We start from the raw sequence: 9376 nt of genomic DNA on the forward strand, positions 1-9376 counted from the left end.
GGCTGTCCAATCTCTTTTTAACAATTTCCAGTGTTGGAGCATTCACAGCTTCTGGAGGCAGGTTGTTCCACTAATTAATTGTTCTAACTGTCAGGAAGTTTCTCCTTAGTTCTAGATTGCTTCTCTCCTCGATTAGTTTCCATCTATTGCTTCTTGTCCTGCCTTCAGGCGCTTTGGAAAATAGCTTGACTCCCTCTTTTTTGTGGCAGCCCCTGAGATATTGGAACACTGCTATCATGTCCCCCCTCGTCCTTCTCTTCATTAAACTAGACATACCCAATTCCAGCAACCGTTCCTTATATGTTTTAGCCTCCAGTCCCCTAATCATATTTGTTGCTCTTCTCTGTACTCTTTCTAGAGTCTCAACATCTTTTTTACATCGTGGTGACCAAAACTGGATGCAGTATTCCAAGTGTGGCCTTACCAAGGCATTGTAAAGTGGTATTAACACTTCACGTGATCTTGATTCTATCCCTCTGTTAATGCAGCCTAGCACTGTGTTGGCTTTTTTGGCAGCTGCAGCACACTGCTGGCTCAGTGTTAGATGCAAGGAGACTCAGGACTGGCAGAAAGAAACACTGTTTCAAATGATATATAATCATGTCAAGAAATTGGCTGTCCACAGTAGCGGTGATGGCAGCCAATTTGGAGGATTTTCAAAGGGACTGAAAAGTTTGGACACTTAATTTCAGGGTAACATAATCAATTACTGAAGAATTCTCAGAGTTTGTTGACAGAAAACTGTTTCATAAAGGGAATCATTTAAAGTTATTTTGGAAAGGATTGCCTTAGATATTTCCAAACATTGCTATGTGTCAGTCAGTATGGTAACGAACTTTAGTATAAAAGATCGAAGTGTTTCCTGCCATGATACAGGTAGCCTTTGAGTTACGACAGCAACTGGGACCCAGATTGCCATTGCTAAGTGATGTGGTGATAAAAAGGGAAGTCACACGACTGCATCACTCAGTTGTAATCCCAAGATACAGATTGTTAAGTGGAAAATGAAGGGAGTTGGAAGGGGGCACAGGAGGCCCTGGGAGGTCCAGCATAGACTGTGTGCAAATTGAGGGGGACACTGCAGTGCAGAGACATAGGGAATGCCTATGTGGGGTGGCCCGGGAAGAAAGGAACTGGTGGAGGCATGCATGTTGTGTGAGCATAGGGAGGCTCAGGAAAGGAAGGTGCTGGAAAGGAAGATGGGTGCATGTGTGCAAACACAGGAAGGCTGGGGAAGGAGGGCACAGGGTGTGTGTGTGTGTGCAAGCAAGCCAAGGGGGAAGGAAGATGTGGTACATGCAAGAGAAGAAACGCAGGTGGAGGGAGCTTTACCCGAATGAATTTTCATCTTCCCTGCCAGCTTCCGCCTTGACTTTGCTTGCTTGAAGTCAGTACAGAAGGTCAGCAACAGCAATCACATGATCATAGGATGCTGCAAGCAGTTGTAAGTGCCATCCGGTTGCCAAGTGCTCAAATTCTGTTCATGTGATAACAAAGGACCTGCAGCCGTAAGTTTGAGGACTGGTTCTAAGTCCCTTCATTTAGCGCCATCCTAATTTCGAAGAGTCCCCCAACAAATGGTCATAACTCAAGGACTATTTGTAATTCCACACCTGTATATTAGAACTCATTGTGCAATGTGGGAGCAGCCTGACCACTGGAATTTTTCCCCATCCTTAAAAATACAGTAGGGTTCTGTTCCAAGAAGGTAATTTCCACATACTGTACATATCTCAATATACTAGCATGTTACAAATGCGCCCCCGTGTGTTGAAGCTGAGCTGCACTGACGCAGTTCTGCATTTGGAACCGATTCTAAAGCAGTTCATTTCAGTCAGACCTCCATTTCAATCTATCGAGACACATTTATGAGAACAGAATGATAAAGGAAACAATTTTGCAGAAATATATCCTTGTCAAAATGGATTATATAATACATTCACCTTTCTGCACAGAACGTAATATATTGAAGATGGAAGGCTACAACCAAATGCCCCGAGCATTTCAAGATGTAATAAATGACATTGGGGGGGGGGAGGGAGGTCAGACAGCCACTATCATGTACTTATTAAGATGCTGGCTAGGAGCATGAAAACCCAGCTTCTAGTTTTCCCTTAAGCAGGGAAGCCAGCTAGGTGACCTTGGGCTATTCCCTTTCAGCTCAAATTACCATCAGATTCTGTCACAAGAATAAAACTCTTCATCACATCATGTACTTATAGTTTTGCTGTAATAGGGAGTACAGTGTGGAATAAGGAAATGCTGCAACTACTGGGACAAATACAAGGTACAACATTGTGAGGGAGAGATCATTTTGGGGAAAATCAACATGCTCCCCTTTAGATGTTTTAGACTTCAGTTCCCAGTAACTCCAGTCATCTTAGTCAGCTGAATTGTGGGAAATGCATCAAAAACGTCTGCTAATAGTCAGAAGTTAAGGCTAAACCAAAATAGTCAGATGTGATTCTCCCTGAAATTAGTGTAACATGTCAGTCATATCTACTGTACCTTAGGCTCTGATGCAATGGGACTGCAGACTAAATCCACCTAACCACAGTATTTTTATCCACCACTTTATAAATGGGGATAAGAAAAACAGATATGAAAAAGTCTGATAGAATACGAAGACTTTTTTTATAGCCTTTCCTACATTGTGGTTAGCTTACATAAGCAGTGAAGTTAATACTAGAGATATAGTTTAAAGCTCAGCTGTAACGAGGAGTCTAGGGCAGTGGTGGGATTAAGCCGGTTCGCACCACTTTGGCAGAACCGGTAGCTAATTTTTTGTTGCCCAGGCCCAGAATGGACTTCCGGAAACAGCATCCACACAGAGAACCCGTTGTTCACATATTTGAATCCCACCACTGGTCGAGGGTTATCTTCTGTGCCAACTTAAGGGGGGGCTACCGTGGATTTGGGGTGCAGAAGAGAAAGATGCCCCACTAGAAGATAAACTATGTAGAGCAGGATGTACCAGCAACATACTAGAAAAAATAAGTGCTAAAAATACAAATCTAATAGCAGAGACATTTAATATATTCAGGTACCAGGAGCGTCTACAATGGTGTGATCAAAGTTCTACTTTTTCTGTGTGTGTTCTATATGATGCACATAAAAACAAGCAGAGCTTCAGTCATACTTCTGAGACCACCTTCTTGACTCGACTTTTGAGAAACCCCTATCCCTGAGACACCCCTATCAAGTGCTATGAAAAGTTCATTTTCTTTCTCTCTTGTCCTCCTGGATGACTCCAAGTGCAAACTAGCTCTCAGGCCTGACTTGCTTGAGGCAAAACTTGCTTCCTTAATCAGAATAAATCCTCCTATGAAACAATCTTCATGTTGAAAGACTTCCTGGCTTATATTCATCCTATGTAAGCAAGGGGATTCTGATTTCACCAGTGCTTTGCACTCATTTTTTTTTTCTCCTCCTCATTTGCTAACTGCTGCCACCCACACCCAGTGTTTTCTTTGGCGAGTTTTTCTAGATTTTCCTCTTGCTTTCATCTTTTCAAATGGATGAGATTTATGCCTGAGCCACATGGCAGATGTTCTTTTCTTTCCCAATTAATGCAACAGTTTAGTGGCAGGCAGAGACAGGCCAAATTACAGCAAACAGCACAGGACAAGCAAAAGACGAGGAGGGATAGACTTAATGTTATTTACACCTTACCCCCCAAAAGGTTGCACATCAAAAAGAAAGAACCAAAGGAGATTACAAGGAGGGTTTTGACATGCTCCTCTAACACTTAGCTATAGATTTTGGTTCTACTTCAGAAAATGAGCAACCCCACTTAGGGATGAACTAAGGTTGTATGGGAAGAATCCAGAGAAAGAAATATTTTGGGGGATATCAAAAAGGCAGAATATTATATTTCCCCAAAGGATCTTAAAGGCAGAACCTCCCCCCCCCAGTCTCTCTGCCCCAAACAGAAACCAGGTCTGCAGAAATGCAGATGTGATAATCTTGTCAGAAAGATTGGAGCCAGAAAGCTTGGATTAGAAAGACAAAGATCCCTAGAATCAACAATCCCTCGCACCAAAAAAGTCCAACACAGGACATAGCCATTAGCCACACCCCAGGGAAGCAGGATATGATCTTTGGGACATAATAGGATTAACCCACCACCATCAGAACACCAGAAAGGCACACTCAGACTCAGGTCAAAGTTCATGCCACGGGAACATCTCCAAACAAAAGCCCAAGAAGGTATAAAAACCCACCAGTCCCTACTACATGTGGTCAGCTTTCCCAGAGCCATCTTTCTGTCTGGCTCTCCTCTTCAATAAACTACAACCTTTTTTCTAAAGCAGTCTACATTTTGTTTATTCCCAGCTTGGACTGGACCCTGATGAAGATTTCTCTTTCAACAGCTGTTAAATGGAAGAAAAATATAGTCAGAAGGCTTTCCCCCCTCATATAAGACAAAAGTTTAAAAGTTAGATTACATTTCTTTGGAAGAGAGATAAATATCTGGAGATTATCAATAACAAGCTAGGGAAAGCACGCAAGACATGTTTCACTCCCCTTAACAGCACTGGCCAGAGGAGATGTCTCTGTGTGCACATTCCTAAAACTCCTCTGGTGTTCCCTTTATTGATTTATTTGAATTAATTCAAATTATTCAAATGATTTATTCAAGTTTACAATAAATTTATAATTTATTTGATTGTAAGAATTTATGTTGTGTGCATGGGATTTTTTTTTTATTTTGGCTGGCTCTGTTTTCTCAGATTTGGTTTTGTTATATTCAGTTTCCCAGAATTATCCTGCTGATAGATAGTCCAAGCACCAAGCATCTTGGTACATTTAAACAACCAGATTTTTTTTTAAAAAAAACAACACTGAAATTTAGAAACAGTGTGCTCTCAGGAGGGTCTATTTACTGGATTACAGATTATGGCAGAGGAAACTATCAATTCAAGTTACAGTGAAGTGTGGTTTGAATCTGGGGAAACTCAAGTTAAGACTCCTGGTGATTTTATACACAAAAACAATACAACAGGTACAGGTAGGATCTTTATAGCCCATTTTATTTTTGACACATTTAACCTTTGGCTGGGATATAAACTGAACTATCATTTCTCTCCTTCCTCTTCCCTTTCTCAGTGCCTTTGAACTTCTAATGGTTTTTTGCAGTTTTAATAACTGCATAGCAGATACCAGCTTTTGCAGAGAGTTATCTTCTTGAATGCCAGTCTCTTTATCCCAAAGGATAAAGGAAAAGGAAAAATGGGGCGGCCTAAAGCAGAGGTCCCCAACCTTTTGGGCACCAGGGACCGGTTCCGTGGAGAGAGGTTTTTCCGCAGACCGGAAGGTGTGTGGTTTTGTGTGCTGCCTGCATCCCGCTGATAGGGCTTTGCTTATTTGTGTGGACCAGTTGCTGGCATGCCGTGGCCCAGTACTGGTCCACGGACCAGGTGTTGGGGACCCCTGGCCTAGAGGAGAGCCTCTCCAGAGATATTCAATGTGCTGGCCCATCCTGACGATACGTATGTGAGACCAGGCCCGCTTGTGACAGCCTTCTACTGCCGCATCCTCTTGAGTTCAAACGTGTTAACCAGGCTGCCTCAGCACTGGGATCTTCCTCAGTGCACGATGGAAAGCCACCGAGCTCTCCTCCTTCCCACTGCCACTGCCACAGCCACATCTTGGCCTCATTTTTCAACCGCTCATTCCGACTGTCATCTGGATGTCCCATTGGGTCTTTGAGCCCAGTCACTAGCAACGGTGCTGCCACTCTCTGGACCCGCATTCCGCACATTTGCTCGTGCAGAACAAAAGCCACTTCTACGACAGGAAGCATGAGGCTCCTTCCTCAGTTTTTTTTGCAGAACTTACCATAGAGGCTGCAGAGTGGGCCAATTACTCAGTGCTTACACCCTCTGGTTGAGTGGCACCCCTGGCAAGGGAGAGTTGTTTCACTCCTTAGGAGCCGTGTAACAATCCTCTGCACTGTTAATAAGAAAAATAGAGGAATAAGAAAAGATAGTTGCCAAATAAGAGAGAGACATATGCACACAAAGACAAGGCAGACGTCTATAGATGTAAGTAATCTTTAAATACAAAAACCGAGAGATTTTTTTTTGTTTTTACATACGCTTTTAAATGCTTAGGGATAGAAGAAACCGAGGCTCCCCAGTGGGTTAACATCACAGTAATTTTTCCATCCTGACAATTTGATTCTCTCTCCCACACATGTGCACAGATGAAATATAAAGGAGAAAACAGAAGAGCTTCATGAATTTGAGAGAGAATAAATATTCAGTATCAAGAAAACCTTCCGAAAACTGATTTATCAGGGGGAAAAACAAAGGCGACACAGAATATTTAAACATTAAAACAAAATTTATTACTTACCAGCTTTTCTTAGTGTATCATATTTATTCAAAAAACAAAACTGCAAAATAGGTCAGATGAAGGAAAGTTCAGAATCCAGTAAGATCTAAGACTCACTTAAATAATTTTTATTTAAGCCAGTAAGACTTTGACCTTGAAGTCATAGAAGAGTGAACTCCTAGAGATATTCCCCATCCCTTCTCCTAGGAACTGGATCTAATTTTTGCAGCCAAAATCTCCAGATGTACATTGGAAATGGATTTAATCCACTGTGAATTTGTCATGCCATATATCTATAGCAAAACAGTGATTTCAATCTTGCCACATTCCCTTGAGGCGGAATATGGTATTTCTGATTAGCAGTAGCATATCAGAAATAGCTGGGCATGCTCCTTTTCTGTTATGCCATTGTTCCAGACCTACCCAACCCAATTTATTGATGTGTGAAAACAAACAAGCCTATATTTTTCTTTATCCATTCATTCTAATCATTTATTCCTTCCATTCCTCTATGCTTTTTTTTTCAAATAAAAGATGAAAATGGCTTTTTCAAAATAAACCCAATGTGCTCTGATACTTTTGTGACTAATATCATAGAATGGTGATCATTTTAAAAAATTATACATAATTCTATGTTGACAAATTTGTGTTCTATCTTCCCCTTCAATGTATCTAAAAACTGGTGAAATTCAGAGCAAAATAAAATTTATTTAACCCTTTAGCAGCTTAGCAAAAACAAACAAGATCAGAATGAGAAACACAATTCATAAATAAGATGAATAAAACTTGAATTCATTAGTCTTTTTTTCTGTCTCGTTCTTAGCTGTGCTGCACAGCCATACAGTTGTCCTCAACTTAAGACCACAATCGAACCCAAAATTTATGTTGCTAAGTGAGACAGTTGTTAAGTGAATTTTGTCCCATTTTATAACTTTTCTTGCCTACGGTTGTTAAGTGAATCACTTTAGCTGTTAAGTTAGTAAAATGGTGGTTAAGTGAATCTGGCTTCCCCGTTGACTTTGCTTGTCAGAAAGTCACAAAAAGTGATCACATGATCCTGGGGCACTGTAACTGTCATAAATGTGAGTCAGTTGCCAAGCATCTGAACTTTGATCATGTGACCAAGGGGGTGCTGCAATGGTTGTAAGTGTGAGAAACAGTCATAAGTCACTTTTTTCACTGATGTTGTAACTTCGAACTGTCACTAAACAAACTGTTGTAAGTCGAGGACTACCTGTAATCAGATTCAAGATTTTATGCTGAATGGACAATCCAGGGTATAGATTTTTCCCTCCCCCTGCCAAAAAGCCCATCCCCCCTTGATATTACACATGTGCTTGACTTCCGTATATAACTATGCACACAGAGATACATAAAGTTCACTGTAATCACTGATTCTTCCAGGATTACCTGGTCCTGGGTAATTCACATAGAATTTAATAAATCTCTAATCCAGTGATGGTGAACCTTTTAGAGACCGAGTGCCCAAAAACTGACCTCGCCCCCGCTCCACCCCCTGCTCCGCCCCATCACGCCTGCCCGCAAGGCCACTCACTGCCTCCAGGGCCTGCTGCAGATCGCCCAGCAGTGGCATGGCAGCCACACCCTCTGCCCACGCCCCGCAGCATCAACTTGTCTATGCTGCCTGGCTGCCATGTCCTTGACTGCACTGCTCTGCGTGGGCCACGCTCGGGGGCAACCCTTCTCCAGGAGGGCTGCTGGTGAGGGTGTCATGGGGGAGGCAAGGCTGGGGCAATGGCACATGTGCCCACAGAGAGGACTCCGAGTGCCGCCTCTGCCACCCGTGCTATAGGTTCGCCACCACTGCTCTAGTCCCTTGAGAAAACAATGTTAGTGCAAAAACAATAACCAATAAGAATTGTCCCTTAACTGATTTCCTCCCAGTGTTTTACTTTTACTTCCGTGGCTGGGAAAATAATTCTTTCCTTCTTGCTTGTAGTGATTCCAGCCCCAATTGATTGTTGTTCTCAAGCAACCGAGATCTCTTCATTCCATGGCTACAGTCATCGTTCCTGTAAATTTTTGAGCCGAGGAAGATAAAGTATGTTACTCCTTTAATTTCTACAGGCAGTCCTCAATTTATTAACGGTTCATTGAGTGACTGTTCGAAGTTACAATGGCACTGAAAAAAGTGCCTTATGGCCGTTCTTCACACTTACGACCAATCCACCATCCGCATGGTCACGGGATCAAAACTCAGCTGCTTGGCAACTGACTCATATTTATGACAGTTGCAGTGCCCCGGCATCACGTAATCTCCTTTTGTGACCTTCTGACAAGCAAAGTCAATGGGGAAGCCAGATTCACTTAACAACCCTGTTACTAACTTAATAACTGCAGTGATTCACTTAACAGCCGTGGCAAGAAAGGTTGTAAAATGGGGCAAAATTCACTTAACAACTGTATCACAGAAATGATGGGCTCAGTTGTGGTTGTAAATCAAGGAATCCCTGTAATTGCATTTTGTTGGCACTGTTTATTGGCATAATTTTATATAATTCACATCTATGTACACAGAGTGTTTTTGTATTGTTTCTTTAACAGGATACCCCATAGCAGGGGTAGGCAACCTTGGCTCTTTTATGACTCGTGGACTTCAACTATGCTGGCTCAGGAATTCTGGGAGTTGAAGTCCATGAGTCATAAAAGAGCCAAGGTTGCCTAACCCCTGCCCTATAGGGGTTCTTTATTTCCAGCCAACAGAGATTGCTCATAATCCTGTTGGACTGGAGTAGCATAGAAGGCCCCAGAGAATGAATGGATGAATCAGAATCATCTCATCAGCATATAGGAGGCTTTGGTGTTTCTCATAGCAATTTTAATTGTAATTCTGTCTCTTACAGATCAGTATTTGCCATTATATATTTTGCATTTAAACTAAATAAATAGGTTATTTAGCTAGAGCATGTTTCTTTCTTCACTCTGAAACTTTTAGTTTCTCCAAAGTCTTTTTAAACTGTTGCTTCCTGATCATCACAAAAATTCCTCAAAAGGCAGATGAGGTGGTCTCATATTC

The sequence above is a fragment of the Protobothrops mucrosquamatus genome, unplaced genomic scaffold (assembly GCF_001527695.2).
Source record: "Protobothrops mucrosquamatus isolate PMUCROS unplaced genomic scaffold, P.Mucros_1.0 scaffold3777, whole genome shotgun sequence".
NCBI lineage: Eukaryota > Metazoa > Chordata > Lepidosauria > Squamata > Viperidae > Protobothrops > Protobothrops mucrosquamatus.